Source organism: Anomaloglossus baeobatrachus, chromosome 10, assembly GCF_048569485.1.
Source record: "Anomaloglossus baeobatrachus isolate aAnoBae1 chromosome 10, aAnoBae1.hap1, whole genome shotgun sequence".
Taxonomy (NCBI): domain Eukaryota; kingdom Metazoa; phylum Chordata; class Amphibia; order Anura; family Aromobatidae; genus Anomaloglossus; species Anomaloglossus baeobatrachus.
Window position 1 is genome coordinate 80,377,766 of NC_134362.1, and position 22,845 is coordinate 80,400,610.

Consider the following 22,845-nt stretch of genomic DNA (forward strand, 5'->3'; position numbering starts at 1 on the left):
GCTGGAGAACTCACTAACTGTTCTATTGGCTCCTGACTCCCCCTGCTGGCTGCACCTCTTCTCTACCAGGTCCTAAGCTACTAAAACTGGGGCCCTTGTCTGAGGGCATCCTGTAAATGCCACTCTGTCGGCGACCCCTTTATTACCCGACCCTAGTCCAGTCCCCAGTGCGAACAGGGCAACCTGGTGTGTATTTGAGTGTGTAAGTGGTGAAACCGTGACTAACCTCCTCAGGATCCGGGTTTAGCATTACACCCAAATTTAGGTGCAATACTTTGTGGCGACTGAAGCCTCAGGGGCGCAACACAACCATCCCCATTCACTCCTCAAATTATGTCCACTGCTATTCCCCTTCGCTCCCCATACTTGGTTCATAAATTCATAAATTTACCCCCTTACTCCCCATACTATGCTTAAAATTCTCCCACCCTCACACTCCATACTGTATCCTCAGATTTCTTTCCCCATTTGCTCCTCGTACTGTGTCCACATACATTCCCCTTCAAACCTCATGCTGTGTGTGCATCCATTACCCCTGACTCCTCATACTGTGTCTGCACCCATCCCTCCTCACTCTGCATACTCTCCTCAAATCCCCCCTCGCACCCCATAGTATCTCTGTATACATTTCCTCCACCCTTTTTCCCCATGCTGTGTGCTAAAATTTCTAAACTTCTGCCACCTATAGAAATGCCAGCATTCAGAGCTTCAATTGTATTCACACCTAAAATACACAAGTGCAACTTATCATTGGGAGTCGGAGCACTGCATCTTCTTTGAGCTAGCTATCAACTTGACAGCTGGCACAGAGAACAGCTGAATCTCAGTACATGGGGGTGGCAAAATGCAGATGCTGGGGAAAGACCTCAGATGGCTGAATCGAGTGGCCAGACAGCTGCCCCTGCTATCTGCCCTGCTGTCCCCCCCCATATACGCCCCTGCACAAGTACTTGAGTGTGACCTACCACAGCACCAGTATTCGTAAGTATTCCTCCTTTCTCAAAGGTATTTATGGTAGCTACTCGTACTAAAAGAACTCAGTTTCATTCCTCTGTATGGACATACTGAAAGGGATCTATACCTTTTAGAATGTAAGAATTTGGTTTCAGTCTTAGAAGGATGGATGAAGATGACTTGAACATTTTCCATATTTATAGTATTTACAAACTTTATGAGTTTCCTTATTTTTCTGTTTAAGCAAATTATTCTAGGAAAACTAGTTTTAATACTTGGATAAATAAGGTGGGGGTTGTAAAGAACTTCTCATCCTACTTGGGTTTGAATAGAAATCCATATAGCTGACAGCCTGGGGTCATAATAACGCAATATAAAAGGAGTTAACGCTTGAGATTTGCTAAAAATATATGCAGCAGCATCTTGTGCTCCTGACACAGTTCCTGAGCATAGAATTGTTTTTATCTAGCATTATACTTTAAGATTGGACTAGGTGATTTACTGAGCAATTTAATATAATTTGTCATTTTGGAAAACCATTAACATAAATAGCTTAACATTTTTGCTTGCTTTTCTTTACTATCCCTTTTGTTTTTAAATCCGGAGTATGGACAGCTTTCTTGTATAAGTAGATTGTACTTTACGGTATTATTAGTTTCTATTGTGTCTAATGACATTCTTTGGGGATTTTGTACCCCATCATATTTTACTAGTCAAAATATGAACCACATGAGCTCATGCAATGGCTGTAAATGTGGGGAATGATCGGATTGAAAAAACAAATCACTAGCGATAGAGATTTTTCAAGACGATGATATGTGGTACATAAACTCAAAATCTCCCACCTCAATTACTGCAACATTCTCCTCTGAGGCCTCCCTGTTAATTAAATGCAGGAGATAATGGAGTCAAAAATACACATCAGTAAACAATGTTCAATAGAAAATTGCAAATTTTTATTAATAACAATCTTAAAATGAGAATCCCCAACCACAGAACAACCAAAGTTATACGGATCACTTATTGAACAGTAAGTGATCCGTATATAGCAATACATAGATAAAGGCATAGGACGCCAATAAAACAAATGGATCAGAAATACAGTCAAATGGTAATGACTTAATACCCCATGTAGATAGTTAAAGGGGGGAAATGTGATCAAAGGTCAGAAAAAGTATTGTAGGTACACCAAAATATTACAGCAGCGAACCTTAACTAGCATCATGGAGGTTCAAGCAAATGGACAATATGACCAAATAACCGTCGGTGATTAATCAATATCACCAAGTAAATGCAGAGGCCCCCGTGCATGCTAACCAATTAGGTATAAATATGTTCTACGGTTGTGAATTCTCATTTTAATATTATTATTAATAAACTTTGTAATGTTCTATTAAACCTTGTTTACTGATATGCATTTTTTACTCCATTTTCTCCTGCATTTCTTTAATTGTTCTGGAGTTATGCTCTGTATATATCATCTTAATTATTTTGCATGGCATTTACCATAGCCATGCTTGTTTGGAATTTTGTTTTGACTCCCTGTTAATTGTCTCACACTCCTCCAGTACATTCTTAACTCTGCTGCCCGACTAATCCACCTTACTCCTCGCTACACCACTGTTTTTCCCCTATGCAAATCCCTTCACTGGCTTCTAATTCCTAATCATATCCAATTCAAAGTACTAACACTGACCAACAAAGCTGTCCATAATCTGTCTCCACCATATATCTCCAAACTAATATGCCTATATACTCCAACATGTAATCTCTGGTCCTCCCAAGATCTCCTTCTCCCCTCCATGCTCATTTTCTCATCCAACTGCCTCCAAGACTTCTACCGAGTATCCTCTGTCCTCTGGAATTCGTTGCCTCAACACTTCAGATTATCTGCTACATTTGCAAGGTTTAAACGGAACTTGAAAACTTAGCTGTTCAAGCATGCCTACAGTCTCCAATGACCCCACATCCACTGCCAGACTTGCCGCCTCACCATTGCTGGAGCTGCGGCCTCACCACCCCCAGAGCTGCCGCCACACCCCCCTGGAGATCCTGCCTCACCCTCTTCCCTACTGTCTCCTTCCTTTATCCTATAGAATGTAAGCCCACAAGGGCAGGGCCCTCTACCCCCTGTACCAGTCTATCTATTGTAACTTGTATATGTATTTTGTATGTAATCATTTTCATGTACAGCACCATGGAATCAATGATGCTCTATAAATAAATATTATTAATATTAATAATGTAAACGAAAGTGTTGGGGACGTCACTCAACCGGTCACTTTTGGATCTGACCGCTGTTTCAAATTAAATTGTCATGTGTGCACACGAGAATGAACGATAACAGGCACTATATCGGTTATGGACCTTCTCCATGACAGACCCTGAGGCAACTGGTCTTTATTGTTTAAAACTTTTCACAACTTGTCAGAAATGAAGGGCGTGGACAAAATACAGTCCAATCATGTATCGTAGGTCGGGGCTTCATGACGTAGAGAGATCTGCATATCCTCCTTGGATTGGTCAGTCCAGGTTCTAGGAATTTTCTTTGTTCATTGTCCTGGGTGTAGACAGGATATAGCAGCCATCTTCAGAATTACATGTACTGGTATACTGTATTAAGGAAAAATCACTGAATATGCAATATACATATATACATGTTAGTAAAGAACAAAAGCATTCACAAATATATGTGTTAGTTTACATCTACTGAACTATATACCTGAGTCTATGAAATGGCTGACTCAAATATTTCTGGTTACTTAATTCTCATCCTCAACAAAAGAAACAGATGTTTTCCGAAACTTGTAAAAAAAAATTAAGCACACGGACCACCATAGGTCACTGTCTTCTTGTTCACTTTAACGACACTCCAGCAATTCCATATCCACATTTCAGCTCAGTGATTCGTGACCACGTGTATGAAGATTTCTCCTAAACTCTTACTAGCTATGCAATTGATGGAACTAATGTTTTCATTGTTTGTAGCTTTTAACTATGGTCAGTGTTTTCATTTCAGATTTATATGGATTCAGTGCACAATATATACTTTTTAGGATTCATTTAATCTGAAACAGTCAAAAGTGCCTTTTTATTTATCTGAATCAAAAAGGTCCGTGGAGCCTCTGTTAGGAGTCTCGACACGGAAAATAGCCAGATATCCCTCCGGGAAGGACCTAGCCAAGAAGTGGCTCTTTTTAGGAGACCACCACAACCACCATATTAAGTGGCTCTTTTAGTCAATATCCAAGTGTTCACGAGTTTAAACATATGACAATGGAAATACGAAGGCCAGGTATCCATCCACAGACAGCTGTTTCGGGGTATTGCCTTCATCAGTGGGGAGTAGGATTCTGGCCATGTGGGAGCAATGCCTAGTAGACCAACAAGACAAAACAATCACTGATCTCGGGGAGACCAGCCGGGGAGACCAGCCAGAGAAAACACTGCCGGCAGCCAACAAAGGGGGCTCAACACAGTGTAATCCTAGGTGCATTGCACCATGAGAAGTATGCAAATCAAATAGGTCCGTGGAGCCTCTGTTAGGAGTCTTGACAAGGAAAATAGCCAGATATCCCTCTGGGAAGGACCTAGTCAAAAAGTGGCTCTTTTCAGGAGACCACCACAACCACTATATTAACTGGCCCTTTTAGTCAATATCCAACTCTTGACGAGTTTAAAGATATGAAGAAAAAACAAAAAAGCTAGCACTAAATGTGCACTACAGCACTAAAAAATTTCAACTGTACTTATTATAAATATGAGATTTTTGGCAAAAAATTGCAATTTCTTCAGCCACCCCGCCACTTCACGGCAAATCACTGTTGGGGCAGTCATAACACTAAAATATTTTTATAAAATGTGCCAAACAGGCTTACATATGAAATAGTAGAACTGCTCTTAGCAGCACTCACCTGGTCTATTTCAATCCCGTACCCATGACTGAATCATGGCTGTAGGCGGGACAGATCCAAGCAAATGCTGCATGAAGTAAATAGCCTGTGGACAGGGCCTGATGACTGAATGTGAACAGTCACCAATCGCCAAAATCTAGACAAGTGGAATACATCCCAAATTTGGGTGCATAGCAAGGTGGGGGTTAGCCATCGACCAATTCAATGAAGAAAAAACAAAAAAGCTAGCACTAAATGTGCACTATAGCACTAAAAAATTCCAACTGTACTTATTGTAAATATGAGATTTTTGGCAAAAAATTGCAATTTCTTGAGCCACCCCGCCACTTCACGGCAAATCTCTGTTGGGGCAGTCCTAACACTAAAATATTTTTATAAAATGTGTCAAACGTCCTCACATATGAAATAGTAGAACTGCTTTTATCAGCACTTACCTGGTCTATTTCAATCCCGTACCCATGACTGAATCAAGGCTGTGGGCGGGACAGGTCCAAGCAAATGCTGCATGAAGTAAATAGCCTGTGGACAGGGCCTGATGACTGAATGTGAACAGTCACCAATCGCCAAAATCTAGACAGGTGGAATACATCCCAAATTTGGGTGAATAGCAAGGTGGGGGTCAGCCACCAACAAATTCAATGAAGAAAAAACAAAAAAGCTAGCACTAAATGTGCACTACTAAAAAATTCCAACTGTACTTATTATAAATATGAGATTTTTGGCAAAAAATTACAATTTCTTGAGCCACCCCGCCACTTCACGGCAAATCTCTGTTGGGGCAGTCCTAACACTAAAATATTTTTATAAAATGTGCCAAATGGCCTCACATTTGAGGCCAACAAAGGGGCTCAACATAGTGAAATCCTTGGTGCATTGCCCCCTGGGAAGTATGCAAATCAAATAGGTCTGTGGAGCCTCTGTTTGGAGTCTCAGCACGGAAAATAGCCAGATATCCCTCTGGACCTAGCCAAGAAGTGGCTCTTTTTAGGAGACCACCACAACCACTATATTAAGTGGCCCTTTTAGACAATATCCAACTCTTGACGAGTTTTAAGATATGACAAGGGAAATACCAAGGCCAGGTATCCATCCACAGACAGCTGTTTCGGAGTATTGCCTAGGTCCTTCCCGGAATCATATTAACTGATACATAAGCTGTCTTATACTAACAATGTTCTTCGACCTGTTGCAAAGGCCACCAGATAAATATCCAGGCTGTCAAAACAGCTAATATATTTCCTCACACATCCAAACAGTAAACACCGTATTTTTCGCATTATAAGACGCACTTTTGTTCCCCCAAATTTTGGGGTAAAGTAGGGGGTGCGTCTTATAAACCGAATATACGGGGGGGTGTACATATATATATATATATATATATATATATATATACTGCAGGGTCCGCTCTGGAGCGGTGCTGGGGGCAGGTGAAAACTGTGGGCGGCAGCGTTAAATCTCCTGCTCCCGCTCATATAATATGCACAGCCGCTGTCCATCAGCGTGGTGCTGAAATCGCATCGCGCTGATAGGCTGGGGCAGAGGGGCATATTATATCTGCCTGCATCTGCATATATCTGCCTCCTAGCTGCATATTATATCTGCCTGTGCTCCTTTTGATCGCACATGATCCCCCTGTGTTAGATATGGCCCCCATACTGCTGCCCATAGTAAAATAAAAAAAGCTTTACTTACCTCCAGCGCTGATCTCCCGGTCTCCTGCTGCTGCTGTCTGTGATAAGGCATGGAGACATGATATCACTCTGCCATGCCGATCACATGACTGGCAGCAAGAACCAGGAAGTGGAGGAGGAGCTCAACCCCACGGAGGGAGATACAGGGATTACAGCGTTGAGAAGGTAAGGAAAGAGTGTTTTATTTTATTATGGGCAGCAGTATGGGGGGCATATCTAACACAGGGGAGATGTGCCATCTATAGGGGCCATGGGCAGCAGTATGGGGGGCATATCTAACACAGGGGAAATGTGCCATCTATAGTGGCCATGGGCAGCAGTATGGGGGCCATATCAAACACAGGGGAGATGTGCCATCTATAGTGGCCATGGGCAGCAGTATGGGGGCCATATCAAACACAGGGGAGATGTGCCATCTATAGTGGCCATGGGCAGCAGTATGGGGGCCATATCAAACACAGGGGAGGTGTGCCATCTATAGGGGCCATGGGCAGCAATATGGGGGCCATATCAAACACAGGGGAGGTGTGCCATCTATAGGGGCCATGGGCAGCAGTATGGGGGCCATATCAAACACAGGGGACTTGTGCCATCTATAGGGACCATGGGCAGCACAGGGAAATGTGTCCCAGTACAAGGGGGCTATATTCAATATAAGGGGGCCATATCCAGATTAAGGGGGGCTAATTTTAGGATGGGGGGCTATGAGGGACATATACCCTATATGATTTGTTAGACAGACACTGGCATTATAAGATGGACCCCATTTAACATTAAAAACAAAATTCTCTTTTCCTTCACCAAATTTGGGGGTGCGTCTTATAATCAGGTGCATCTTATAAAGCGAAAAATATGGTAAGCGCCTTTGTTTGGCTCATAACTGTAAAGCGCAGGGTTAAATTTTCCCCTCAAATTTTCCCCTCAAAACATAGTTAATGATGTTCCCTGAGTCAAATTAGGTGGCTGTGTAAAATGTTGTGATTTTAAGTGCAATGGTGCGGATTCCTTTAGTGGACATACACACACACACACATACACACACACAAATGCACACACACACACACACACATACACTCAGCTTTATATATTAGATATACACACAAGTTACGTTTGTGTTCCGCTGTCAATCTGGCATTGATGTTCTGATGGTCCCTCTAATCCTGGTTTACGATAAGTTATCATATTGAGACTGCTTGTAAACAAAGCCAGTAGGAGTATCAGAGGCCGAGTGCAGGAATTTTAAGAAGTGAGTTGTGTTTTTATTTGTTGTTTATAGCATTGTATATTTTTTATTTTTAAGAAACTGGATAACCCCTTTAAAATTCTATTAAGAGTACATGTGATAACTTAATTGCCCTTATACAAAGTAGTTATTCAAGCAGCAATTTAGGAGGGAGATTAGTCATAATATTAGTTGCAAGCCGTTCTTCCAATGATTTCCTTTTAATTACCTTGGTTGTTGTTGCTTGTTCAGTAAATCACTGTGCATTAAGTGATGGGTATTGGAATCAACATACTCTACCGGATGAGATGGGAGACATAATGCATGTGACAATTCTAATTTATTCATTCATTCCCCCATGTGTACTGTCATGTTATATACCGTCATGTAGTCAAGAACAATACAACTGCACTCCATTGCATTTGCTTCTAACGTCTACATACCAATAAATAACATTATAAGTGGTATGCACTAAAAATGATCACGATTCTCAATAATAAAAATCAAATGAACAAATAAGAGTTAAGAGGCTAATTATAATCCAACCAAAGCAAAATCTGCCTTTAGAATGAACGATTGATTTATTTTGAAGAGGAAGAATCATATTTTTCGTACATATTTTGTTCTGACACCTGGCAGATTTTCTCTAGCATATTAGTCTGACATTCTCTGGCTTTCTGACTTTCCTGGTTTCTAGACAGTGACCTGAAAAAGATATAGATGCAAGAAAACGTATAAACTAAACACGTTAAAGATTCCTTTACTAAGTCTCAAAAGTGAAAAATGTTGTATTTATTGTAGTGCTCCTTTATAGAAAAGAGACAGGAACAATTGTTTTTGATATCCCATTACCACTTGCTTGATCCGTCCAGTATGCTACATCTAATATCTGGGAATTATTGGCCCTGGCTACCTATGTCATCATGCCATATAGCACCAATTGGGAACAGATAGTTTTTTTTCACTTCTTAATTTCATAAAAAATTGCCTAAAAGGTATGTAAAAATCTCACAAACAATGAACTATAATCGCTAAAGTGGCTCATTTGGATGACCATATAAATTGGACTTTGATCGGACTGCAATGCTCGGTTCTGGCCACTGTTCTCCCACCCCAAGCGTGGGAACTCCATAGAAATATGTGAAGCTGTCACTTTCAGTTCTGGAGACACGTGGCCAGTCCAAGCATTGTGGCTCGATCTGGGTCTGATTTATACTGTTCTATGAATGTACCCTAAGGCTCAGTGTTTTATAGAAATTCCAATAAAACCTTCAATTGCTAACATCTAGACTCAGGTATCAAGTTATAAATAAAATAGGGTCTGAACAACATAAAAAAAGCTGCTCCAAAATTGTTATGTCTAGAGATAGGAGGCATCATTATTGTGGGGTGACGCCCACGCAACGTTGTACCAACCCAGCTTATCAGAAGAAGATTCACAGGCCTCATGTCCTGTGGTCACAGATTACTGACATACAGTAGCTGATGAAGAATAGTTGTGAAAATCAGTTCTCCAATTTCTAATTATTTAATAAATTGTAAAAATATTTAGTAATATAAAATATGTGTCATGGTGGGATATGGTGTACTGTGTATCATGTTGTGTAGGTTCGTATTTTAGGCTTGGTTCTCTGTCCATTGTTTGTATTGCATGTGTGTACATTGTATTTTCTGTAGGTAATCATCCCCTACAGTGTTTCTGTCCCTAGGTCTGGGGGAGGGAGGCCTGGGATCCACCTAAACTCTCTGTTTACCTGGGATATTAGTCATTCTGGGTGAGACTTACAAGAGAGCAAAAGCAAGATTGAACCTCTAAGGGAAAAGCTGAGGCTGCGGCCAGCACCCCAGAGAGACTGTGAGAAACTCCGATTTCCCTGGAAAAGGACTGCTGGAGGAGTGTGACTCATCCCAGGGACATTTATGCCGTTACTGGACTATTTTTACCCTCTGTGTGGTGGATTATATTATGAATCTTCTTTTTTGCTTGGAATAAATGTTTATTGGCTTCTTCAGCCATCTCTCGCTTTGTTGACTGTGTAATATCGGAGAAGGACCCCGTGCCAATATGTAAACAGTATAACAGGTCCTCTTCAAAGGCGATATGTGTTATGACTAGGACATAAATGAAGGATTACTACATGACATTTAGTATTTTGGTTTTGGTTTACCAGACATTACCTTTTTGGTTCTTGCCCAAGTCATTGCATTGTGTCTTAGTTTAGTTTTGCTTTAAGGCATTTTTATTTTTGTATCATAAATCAATAATACACATGAAAATAATCATCTTAGTAATATATCCTTTTAGATAAATTTGCTTCTTTCTCTTTCTGGACTGAGCTTTCATTGTTACAATTCTATCCAGAAAGAAGGGGAGAGCAGAAAAGAGGACCTCTGCCTCTAGCTCCTTCCTCTACCTCTACGTCTTCCCTCTGTCTCTAGATCCTTCCCTCTGTCTCTAACTCACCCTCTGCCTTTAGTGCTTTCCTTTGCCTTTAGCTCTTCCCTCTGCCTCTAGCTCCTCCCTTTGCCTCCAGCTCCTCCCTCTGCCTCCAGCTTCTTCCTCTGTCTCTAGCTCTTCCCTCTGCCTCTATCTCCTCCCTCTGCCTCTAGCTCCTCCCTCTGCCTCTAGTGATTTCCTTTGCCTTTAGCTCTTCCCTCTGCCTCTACCTCCTGCCTCTGCCTCTAGCTCTTCCCTCGACCTCTACCTCTTCCCTTTGTCTCTAGCTATTCTCTCTGCCTCTAGCTTCTCCCTCTGCCTCTAGCTCTTCCCCCTGCCTCTCGCTCTTCCTTCTGCTTCTAGCTTCTGTCTCAGTCTCCATATTCTCTCTTTGCCTATAGCTCCTCCCTATACCTCTAGATTTTCCCCCTGCCACTATTTCCTCTCTTTGCCTCTAGCTCTTCTGCCCTCTGCCTCTAGCTCCTGCTTCTTTCTCTAGCTCCCCCTCTGCCTCTAGCTCTTCCCTCTTCCTCTAGCTCCTCCCTCTGTCTCTAGCTCTTCCCTCTTCCTCTAGCTCCCCCTCTGCCTCTAGCTCCTCCCTCTGCCTCTAGCTTTTCCCTCTAACTCTATCTTCTCTCTCTGCCTCTAGCCCCTCCCTCCTTCCTGCACCTCCCTTCTACAAAAGAATCTTGTCAGTTCCAACTGTTATCTTCTATTTCCATAATGGGATATTCTGTATTCAGTGAATACAGATCTTAGCTGGGAGTTGAGAATTTTGAGAATGAAAGGTCAGTACAGAAGGAGAAAGGAACAAATGTGTCTGATAATATATTTCCCAAACTTGTTATTTTTGATGCGTGCTGTTGATTTATGAAATAAAAATTAAAAAGACGTTTACGCTTTAAGTGTTAGGGAAATAGTCCTACACAAAATTCTAAAATATCTGTGATTGATAGTGCTATTAAGATTGGCTGCATTTACATATTTATATCGTTGTAGAATATTCTATAATTCAATTATCCTTGGACAAAAGGCAACTGTATGTGCAGGTGCTGAATGTCACATATTAATGATAACAGGAGAAAGTTGCCGCGAACTCCTGAACAAGACATTGATGAAATGAAACTGCAGTTCCTCGCTATGTAGGTGGAAAAGAAAGAAGACAGTTTCATTAATTGTTAAGAATAACTGGATGAAGCACTGGATTCAGTATTTTTATGCTTTCTAACTTCATTCACTCCCTTTAAAGTTACACCCTCAATGTGTTAGTGCTCCGTTAGCATGAAGTCATTTATTTTTTGATAAAAGTTATTTGAATTAAAGGGCTTTTTCGAGGAAATCAATATGGGTCATCAATATCAGATTTGCGGATGGGTCACCTCCTGGTCCACTGATTGAATGAACTGAGTGAGGACTGCAGTCTCTTTATTGTTCATGAGGCGCAACTCTTTACAGTTTGTAGCCGCTGCTCTAGGTTTTGCTTTTCATTCCTAGGAGTAGAAAGCAGTGATATGAGAGACATTGACAAAATCTTTGGAGCTGAGCCTAACAATCCATGAAGAGACCTCAGTGCCCTGAGCCTTTCAATTGGTTGATTAGTGAGTGTGCCATGAGTTGGACCTCCACCTATTTAAAGGTGTTGTCCTATTTTTAGCTACAAGTCTGCAGGTATTTAGGTGACTACAGACTAGTGATCCCTCATATCACTTTCACTGGACACTGTAAAGATTCTTCGGTGCCGGCACTGAGAGTGTGACCATTAATATGCAAAATGCATACTACTTGACAGATTCCGGCTAGAATGGCGCAGCCTCTGCAATACAAATTTATTCATTTATTACTTGTATACTTACGGTCACATGACCAACTGCTCTCAGTGCCGGTTCTGGAGAATCTTCACAGTAGCTAGGACAAACTATTTGAGGATTCACTAGTCTGCAGTCACATAGAGTAACTGTAGACTTGAAGCTTAAGACCAGAAAACCTATAAATGGCCTAGCCTACAGATCGACCATCAGTGTTAAAATCTTGGTAAATCTCTTTAATTACAATTCTCATGCCAGGCTAACCAAACTGCCCTGTGTAAGTGTAAAGGGGCGGCCCTTTGTCCTGCTGCAGTGATGTAGCCTTTCTCTCACTTTGGCCCGTTCCCTAGTCCTCGCCACAGATCAAAGGGATAGGGATGGTTGGCAGGGGTCCTGGTTGGGTAGTTGTACTGTGTGTGTGCAAGCCATACCTTCATGCAAGTCCCTGAACAATCCAGGGGATTCCCACCATGGACTGATGGACACAGATTCAGTTTTCTTATTCAAGAGTCTTTTACTAACAAATAGTTCATGGAGCTCACCCGCTTACTGGAGGGTGCATGGATCAGCTGGTGCAGCTCAGCATTATGAAAGAAAATAAGAAGTCCAGCACGGCCATCCGGTAAATTAAAATTAGTTTACCAGATGGCTGTGCTGGACTTCTACCTTTCTTCCAATCTATTACTAACAAGTACACACCATACTTCAGTCACATCATTACTGTGAGCACAACGCTTGAACATTGTAATGGAACACTTTACTTCAAAAAACATGTCTACTGCAGATTTCTCCTTGGCTGTTGGTACTACTTCTGCTCTTACACTGTCCTTTCCTTCCCTCCCTGACACCACAGATCCAAACAGTAAAGTCATAAATTCCTGTTCAGCCATGGTTGAGCCCAGCCCTGAAGGCCCCGTTCCTACCAACCTGCACTCCAGATGGACCATGTTTGTTCACTTAGCTTTTCAGTGTTGACCTGCTTCACAAGTCTATATGAGCCCTCTGCTATAGGACTAGTACCACCGGACACAGTTGCAACCCAGGATACCCAGGTTGGGGTCTGGAACTACGGTGGGATAGAGCACTCTGCTATTCCCCCTACTTTACAGTTTCTGGTTTTGTGTGCAGCAGCCTCCACAGCCTCTCAGACACTGTTCCGAGAGGTGTACTGTTTTCCCTCCTGTAGATCTTACATTTTCTGAAGGACCACAGGTTCTTTATGGGGTTCAGATCAGGTGAACAAGGGGTCATGTCATTATTTTTTCCTCTTTTAGACCTTTATTGGCCAGCCACACTGTGGAGTAGTTGGATGCATGTGATGGAGCATTGCCCTACTTGAAAATCATGTTTTTCTTGAACGATACTGAATTCTTCCTGTATCACTGCTTGAAGAATTTGTCTGCCAGAAACTGGCAGTAGGTCTGGGAGTTGAGCTTCACTCCATCCTCAACCCGAAAAGGTCATCTTTGATGATACCAGCCTATACCAGTACCCCACCTCCACCTTGCTGACGTCTGAGTCGGAGTGGAGCTCTCTGGCCCATTCATCTGGCCCATCAAGAGTCACTTTTATTTTATCAGTCCATAAAATCTTTGAAAAATCAGTCTTAAGATATTTCTTGGCCCAGTCTTGACGTTTTATCTTATGTTTCTTGTTCAAAGGTGGTCGTTTTTCAGCCCTCGTTACCTTGGCCATGTCCTTGAGTATGACACACCTTGTGCTTTTTGATACTCCAGTAATGTTGCAGCTCTGAAATATGGTCAAACTGGTGGCAAAAGGCATCTTGGCAGCTTCACACTTGATTTTCCTCAATTCATGAGCAGTTATTTTGCGCCTTTTTTGCCCAACACGCTTCTTGCAACCCTGTTGGCTATTTGCCATGAAACGCTTGATTGTTTGGTGATCGTGCTTCAAACGTTTGGCAATTTCAAGACTGCTGCATCCCTCTGCAAGACATCTCACAATTTTGGACTTTTCAGAGCCCGTCAAATCTCTCTTCTGAACCATTTTGCCAAAGGAAAGGAAGTTGCCTAATAATTAAGCACACCTTATATAGGGTATTGATGTCATTACACCACACCCCTTCTCATTGCAGAGATGCACATCACCTGATTTACTTAATTGGTAGTTGGCTCTCAAGCCTATACAGCTTGGAGTAGGACAACATGTATAAAATTATCATGTGATCAAAATACTAATTTGCCTAATAATTCTGCACACAGTGTAGATTTTACAGCTATTAACCTAACAAATAATTAAAAGAAAAAACGATGTAGGGTCTCCCCAATTTTTGATAACCAGCTAAGGTAAAGCAAACAGCTGGGGGCTGATATTATGAGGCTTGGAAGGTCCATGGCTATTGGGCTATTTCCAGCCTAAGAATAGCAACCTGCAGCCGTCCCAGATGTTCAGCATCAAGTTAGATGCGCCAATTCTGACTCTTTGCCTTGGCTCTTCCCAATTGCCTTGGTGCGGTGGCAATAGGGTTAATGGTTTATGGGGTTGATGTCAGCTATGTAGTGTCAGCTGGCATCAAGCCCTGGTATTAGTAATGAAGAGGCGTCTGTCTGACATCCTCATTACTAACCCAGAAATAGAAAAAAAGACACACAAAAATAGTATATTTCAGAAACACTCCACAAAACTTTCTCTCGTTTACTACTGTTTTTAAAAAAAGCATCCAGCGTCGTCATAGTCCAGGGAATCCACGGTAGTCCACCAAATCCATCATAGGCCAAAAAAGGATGTCTGAAAAAGAAAAACAACAAACATACAAACACAGAAACATAAAACAAAAACATTTTCCCTAGTTCACCATTTTATTCAAAAGAAAAAATAAATTCCCAGATAGTCTGATATAGTCCAAAGATTCCAACAAACAAAGCCTATGAAGCATCATTCTGACACTTCATAGACATTGCTAACATGCAATTCCTGCGCTGTGAATAGGTAGGCGGTGCCCCCATTATGTAACTGTGCTATGTTTTATGTATTTATTGTTGAATATTATAAATGTATGTGTTGATATTTAATTATATTTAGAGAAGAATAGGTTCAAGATGTAGCAGAGCTAGGACTGTCTGTCAGGTTAGCAAATGCTGCCATTTAGCTATTGTGTTTACCAGTGGTAAAGCGAGTTTTAGAAAAGATGTTAGATAAGATAGAGTTAAAGTATTAAAAGGGAGGCATGACAGATGGCAAGGTGGATGGTTAGCAATGGGAGCTCCAGTGGAAGGACAGTCGAGAAGTGGGTTCTAAGTAAGATGTGGCTGTAAGGGGGTGACAGGAGCTAGTTAGAAAGGTGGGGTGGGGTGTAGTTCATGTGGTTCACCACTAGAGGGAACAAGGTCCCCATAGTTGTTTGCAGGAGGGGAAGGTTTAGTTTAGCAAGTTTAGCAGAGTGGGGAGGGCACTAGGGAAAAATAGAGAGGTAGGAGATCGGGGAGAATTTAAGAGCAGACAAGGAAGCAGGAGGCTGCAGAGCTATACTGGAGTGGAGACTGACGAAGTCACGCCCAGTGAAACGCGCATCGAGGCTCCGCCCACCGCCACCTGCCTTGCCTGCTAGCATTTCCTCAAACATGTCTCAAGGTATTTCCTTTAATATGTTCAATTGGTGACATGTTTTTTGCCTATATAGGGTGAGAAATACTTGGGTGACTAAAATTAGTCCATGATACAGTATATTATCTCCCCATTCTCTGGCTAATGTTTTTTTATATTAACCCCTTTGTGTCTAACAGCCCTATAACAACAGCGGGTGGTGTCTGTGCAATTCTGTGTCTGGCGATTTTTCCATCTGGGTCGCCACCACTGTCTGTCCTTATGTCATGCATTTTATAAATAAACTATTTTGTATTTCATTAAGAATATGTTTTTGGTCTTTTCTTTACCAGTGGTCCTCCCTATTACCTTGTTTATTGGTGTTTTGTCACTGGGACTTTTTTGGTTTGGAGTGGAGAGTAGTTGGGTCCTGATGAACAGAAAGTCGCCCTGTTGTTTGAGGACTGGCGAGAGTGTTGCTGAAGCTACCCAGGAAGAAAAGATCAGCATGCCCAGAGCACCTGTATTCGCTGGGAGAGAGACTGGTCATCCAGGAGGCCGATGGAAAGCTCTGGCAGCAGGAATAGTAAGAGTAGCAAGAAAACTGGTATGCCTGGAGAAGAAAAGGTGGCCTGCCTCAGAAAGGGAAGATATGTGTAAAGAAAATAAAGCAAAGAGGTTCAAAGGGAAACTGGAGTCTGTCTCTCTATTGCTGAGCGTGAATGTGAACAGAGAGACGAATGTAAGTATACCACTACCATCCTCACAGTCATATTTCCCTTTTCATTAAGTGGTCCAGTCGGAGGTAACACATCTACTGCTTCCATCTTTGGCTGGGCCTCTAGTGGTTCCTTCATGGCCTCGGTGCTAGAGCCAGTCAGGGAACCCCGAGGTAATTTCTGGAGGTCCAGAGCCTACGAATCACCCCAGCAGGCTAGAGAGTTGTCTGGCCGTCGGGTCCCAGAAGTGGATGAAGGTGTGTGATATTAGGGGGGAAGAAGGAACAAACCCCGGAGTATTGAGGACAAGGTGAGAAATAGTGGGGAACAGAACGAATAATACTTCCCCACAGAGAAAGAAAGAAAGGCCCTAGTTGTCATAACGGTGTGAAGGATACAAATAAACAAAAACTGATTGGCCAAGTGAACTCTGGTGTTGCGTGTCTTACTACCCGAAGGTCATACTACCAGGGATGGGATTCAAATTTGTAACAACAGGTTCTCTGTAAACCCCGCCGATTTGAAAACCATACCCATTCAGTAACCACACTCATTTTGTTAGCCACACTCATTTACACGCACTTTCCTCAACCAAAAAATACAAGTAATTTAAAGTAAAATCTCTTTCCAATTCTTCCCCTCCTATACCTTCACTCTCCTGTCCAGTTATTCCAGTCACTGTCAGTCATATTGTATTAAACGGTTTTTCTACAATTTTTTAAAATTATTACTAAAGGATCCCTGCTAAAATTGGAACGGACGACCTTCCCCATACAGATCTCATCCCATGTGGTCTCTTTCCCCTGCAGATCCCATCCCATAATGGCCCCTTTCCCCCTACAGATCTCATCCTATGTGGCTCCTTTCCCCCTACAAATCCCATCCCATTATTGCTTCTTTCCCCTGCAGATCCCATCCTGGCTTCTTTTCCCAGCAGATCTTATCCCATATGCTCCTTTTCCCATATAGCTCCCATCTATGTGTACTCCTCTCTCTATATAGCTCCCATCTCTGTGGCCTCCTCTCCCCATATAGCTCCCATCTTATGTGGCCTCCTCTCTCCATATAGTTCCCATTTATGTGGCCTCCTCTCCCCATATAGTTCCCATCTATGTGGTCTCCTCTCCCCATATAGTTCCCATCTATGTGGCCTCCTCTCCCCATATAGCTCCCATCTATGTGGCCTCCTCTTCTCTCCATATAGTTCCCATCTATGTGGCCTCCTCTCCCCATATAGTTCCCATCTTTATCCGGCTTCCTGCCCCATATACAGTAGTTCCCATCTATGCAGCCTCCTCTCCCCATATAGTCCCCATCTTTTGCGGCCCGTCTCCCCATATAGCTCCCATCTTTATGCGGGCTCCTCTCCCCATATAGCTCCCATCTTTATGCGGCCCCTCTCCCCATATAGCTCCCATCTTTATGTGGCCCCTCTCCCCATATAGCTCCCATCTTATGTGGCCCCTCTCCCCATATAGCTCCCATCTTATGTGGTCTCCTCTCCCCATATAGCTGCCATCTTATGCGGCCCCTCTCCCTGCATCTTCGGCTCTATGAGCGCTTAGCTGCTCCAAGCACCGGCGGCCTCTCCTCTGTCTTCCTTCCTACGCATCACTCTGCACACTGACGCTGATAGACGGCAGCAGGAGGAGCTACCTCCTAACACTGCTGTGACCTCTGCAGCGTCAGCGTATTGCTGCACGCCGGGTCAGGGAGCAGACAGGCTCCACTGTACCTGGAAGTGCGGCATGTATGGAGGTACGGGGATTCATTTGTGCTAGTGTCTTAAAGACACTAACACAGATGAATACAGGGAACCGGATCGCTGAAGCTGTTTCTTGCCGGTTCGGGGAACCGGCTGCTATTTTAACAACCGGTTCGCCCGAACCAGACAGAACCGGCTGAATCCCACCCCTGCTTACTACCCAACGGCATTGGACGATTGATAGCAGGGTATATATGTTTCCCATCCTGGTATATACTGTATGTTCAACATCCTGGTATATATGTCTCCCATCTTGGTGTTTATGTCCCCATCTTGGTATATATGTTCCCCATCCTGTGTCCATCATGGTATATATAACCTCATACTAGGACCATCCTGGTATATATGTCCTCATCCTGGAATATATACCCCTCATTCTTGAATATATGTCTTTATCCTGCTAGAAATGTTCCCATCCATTGTATAAATATATATGTTATTCTAGTATATACGTCTTTATCCTGATCCCCTTTCTGCTATATAGTTCCTGTTCTGTCTTTAACACATAGAAAACCTCAAAACATTCTAGTCACCTACCATGGCACCCACGTCGTGTGGCATCCTTCTCTATAGCTAGCACAGTGGCCGGCAGCTGACATCGGTGTATCTTGTTTGGTGACACTTGAATGCACTGCCATATTGCCCTAGTCATAGGCATGCCAATATCAGCTGCTGACTTCTATTTGGATGGAGAAGCAAACAAAATTTGCATTTTTTACAAATTCTTTTTTCTTTCATTTAAATAAAAATAAAGAAATAAAATAATAATAATAACAATAATAATAGTAAAATATAGATAAGGTAGTAAAATAACAATAATAATAATAATAATAATAATAATAATAATAATAATAATAATACAATATAAATACAGAAATAAAATAACAATAAAAATAATGAAACATAAAGAAAATAAAATAACAGTAATAATAATTATGAATAAAGAAATAAAATAATAATTAAATATGTACAAGTTTGGTAATCGTACTGACGGGGAGGAAAAAAAAATCAAAACTCAAAAAGGAAAACTGACAGTAGTGTGAAGGGATTAATGTAAAGATTGGGGAATAGGAAAATAAAAATTATTTATCCACCATTTTCCTATAGTACTGATTAAGTTTTTGTATAATCTGACTCTATGCCGTCACGGGGCAGGTAAGTGCAAATGTGAAGAATACTTTGTGACGCACAGGCAACAAATATGTGCATGGGGTCATCATTCCAATCCTCATATTAATCCCATTTTCTCCATTTAACCTGCTCTTTTGCAGTCTTAATACACTTATTAAGTCATAGCGGTGCATCACATTACAAGAGGGCACTAGAGCTCTTATCTATGAGACAGATACGTCCAGGTCAGCTCGCGGGGAGTTATAAACTATAACAGGCAGAATGTATGTCCTCCCAGATGAGAGGTGCGGGGACTGATTTCATTTTATATCCAATTAGATGGATGTAATTGAATGCAAGGAGATAATCCCACATTGCAATAAATATGAGACTTCTGTAGCCGGCTCTGAAATGACTGAAAGCTAATGGAGCACTAATACGTTGAGGGTGGAATTTTAATGCGGAAAAAGCTAAGGAGGCTATTTTACATGAGTGATGTGACTCAAACATGTGCTTCATCTCTACCTTATAATTCTGTGCTCGCGTGATAGCTCTGGCAAGGGGAAGGAATGGAGGGGAGCGGTGAATCCGATTCCATGCATTCGATTGCACTGTGAGATTGGTTCGGGTTTCATTAATCTGCACTAATTTATAATGACGGTATTGAACAGAATGACTCTGCACTTGTCAACAGTAGTCTCAGCCAAAATATTAATGGATAGTTCATATATTTTTTTATATAGTGTTGACAAGCCCTGTAATTTATTATTGAGCGTGCTGCACAGAGAGGAGGGAATGCAAAGTGATGCCATTTGTATTTGTTATAAACAGATAAGCAAAATACTTCATATTCATCTCATTCTACAAAATCTTTGACTTGAATATTTTTTTTCTCTCTTTGTCTTCTCTTTACTGCTTTCCTGGGGCTTGCATGGGATTTGTCATAAGATAAATTAACTATACCCCCATTAATAATGCCTTTATTGCTAGCAGAGTGCATTCACAAACAATTGAGCTAGCATAGTGCTCCTTTTAAAGGGAATGTGTCAGCAGGTTTTTACTCCTCCATCTGAGAGCAGCATAATGTAGAGACAGAGACCCTGATTTGAGTGACGTGTCACTTATTGGGCTGTTTTTTTTATAATTTTGATAAAATCACTATTTATTCTCCCACAGATCTACCAGTTCCCAATTGCTGAGCTCTGTATAACCTCTCCCTCACCACTGATTGGCAGCCTTCTGCCCATGTACAGTATAGAGACATAGAGTATGTAAAGAGACCAATAATTGGTTGTAGTGGGGCTATACTCATCTCATGAATATGGAGGACTATCTGACAGCAGGTTTACTCGTACTTTAGTAAAAATCTCCTGATGATACAACAGTGAATTCACTAAATATACTTACACTACAGTCCAAAAGTTTAGGGTCACTTAGATATTTCATAATTTTTTAAAGAAGAGCACTTTTTTTCAATGAAGCTAACATTAAATTAAACAGAAATACACTCTATACATTGTTAATGTGGGAAATGACTATTGTAGCTGTAAACGTCTGGTTTTGAATGGAATATCTACATAGGTGTATAGAGGCCCATTTCAAACAACCACCACTCCAGTGTTCTAATGGTACATTGTGTTTGCTAACTGTGTTAGAAGGCTAGTGGATGTTTACAAATCCCTTGAAAACGCTTGTGCAAGTATGCTAGCACAGCTGAAAACAGTTTTGCTGATTAGAGAAGCTATAAAACTGACCTTCCTTTGAGCTAGTTGAGAATCTGGAGCATTACATTTGTTGGTTCTATTGAACTTTCAAAATGGCCAGAAAAAGAGAATTTTCATGTGAAACTCGACAATCTATTCTTGTTCTTAGAAATGAAGGATATTCCATGCGAGAAATTGCCAAAAAACTGAAGTTTTCCTACAACGGTGTGTACTACTCCCTTCAGAGGAGAGCACAAACAGGCTCTAACCAGAGTAGAAAGAGAAGTGGGAGGCCCCGCTGCACAACTGAGCAACAAGATAAGTACATTAGAGTCTCTAGTTTGAGAAATTGACACCTCGCAGGTGGCAGCTTCATTAAATAGTACCCACAAAATGCCAGTGTCAACGTCTACAGTGAACAGGAGACTCTGGAAATCTGACTTTCAGGGCAGAGTGGCAAAGAAAAAGCCATGTCTGAGACTGGCTAATAAAAGTAAAAGATTAATATGGGCAAAAGAAAACAGACATTGGACAGAGGAAGATTGGAAAAAAAAGTGTTACGGACAAACGAATCAAAGTTTGAGGTGTTTGGATCACACAAAAGAACATTTGTGAGACGCAGAACTACTGAAAAGATGCTGGAAGAGTGCTTGACGCCATCTGTCAAAAATGTTGGAGGTAATCTGATGGTCTGGGGTTGCTTTGGTGCTGGTAAAGCAGGAGATTTGTACAAGGTAAAAGGCATTTTGAATAAGGAAAGCTATCACTACATTTTGCAACGTCATGCCATACGCTGTGGACAGAGCTTGATTGGAGCCAATTTCATCCTACAACAGGACAATTACCCAAAGCACACCTCCAAATTATGCATGAACTATTTAGGGAAGAAGCAGGCAGCTAATATTCTATCTGCAATGGAGTGGCCAGCCCAGTCACCAGATCTCAACCCTATCGAGCTGTTGTGGAAGCAGTTTGACCGTATGGTGCGCAAAAAGTGCCCATCAAGCCAACCCAACTTGGGTCCTGCCCACTGGTGTGTCCCTATTGTCATGGGGGGTGGCTAGGCTTTGCTGGCTGGTGTTATGTACCTGGGTGTGGGTTGGTGGTAGGCCAAGGAGGATGAAGTCCTGCACCTGGAAGATCTGTGCAGTCTCTGTGACAACCTGGTTTTGCCAGGGCGTCACAGAAGCATGGGTTGAAATACAGTCATATAAAAAAGTTTGGGCACCCCTATTAATGTTAACCTTTTTTCTTTATAACAATTTAGGTTTTTGCAACAGCTATTTCAGTTTCATATATCTAATAACTGATGGACTCAGTAACATTTCTGGATTGAAATGAGGTTTATTGTACTAACAGAAAATGTGCAATCTGCATTTAAACAAAATTTGACCGGTGCAAAATTATGGGCACCCTTATCAATTTCTTGACTTGAACACTCCTAACTACTTTTTACTGACTTACTAAAGCACTAAATTGGTTTTGTAACGTCATTGAGATTTGAACTTCATTGGCAGCTGTATCCAATCATGAGAAAAGGTTTTTAAGGTGGCCACTTGCAAGTTGTTCTCCTATTCGAATCTCCTATGAAGAGTGGCATCATGGGCTCCTCAAAACAACTCTCAAATGATCTGAAAACAAAGATTATTCAACATAGTTGTTCAGGGGAAGGATACAAAAAGTTGTCTCAGAGATTTAAACTGTCAGTTTCCATTGTGAGGAACATAGTAAGGAAGTGGAAGAACACAGGTACAGTACTTGTTAAGGATAATAGAAAAAAAAAAGGTATTCAGCTCACCCATGTAAGGTCCTCCAGTCTGCGGTTGATGCACGTAGTCCTGCGGACAGGCAGGTCCAGCTTCAGAGTAAACGGTAATAGAAAATGAGTGGGACTCAGCACCAATATGGATGAATAAAAATCTTCATGCTTTATTTGAGAAGTTTAAAAATAAAGAAAAAGGTCACAAATCATCCAAAATCGC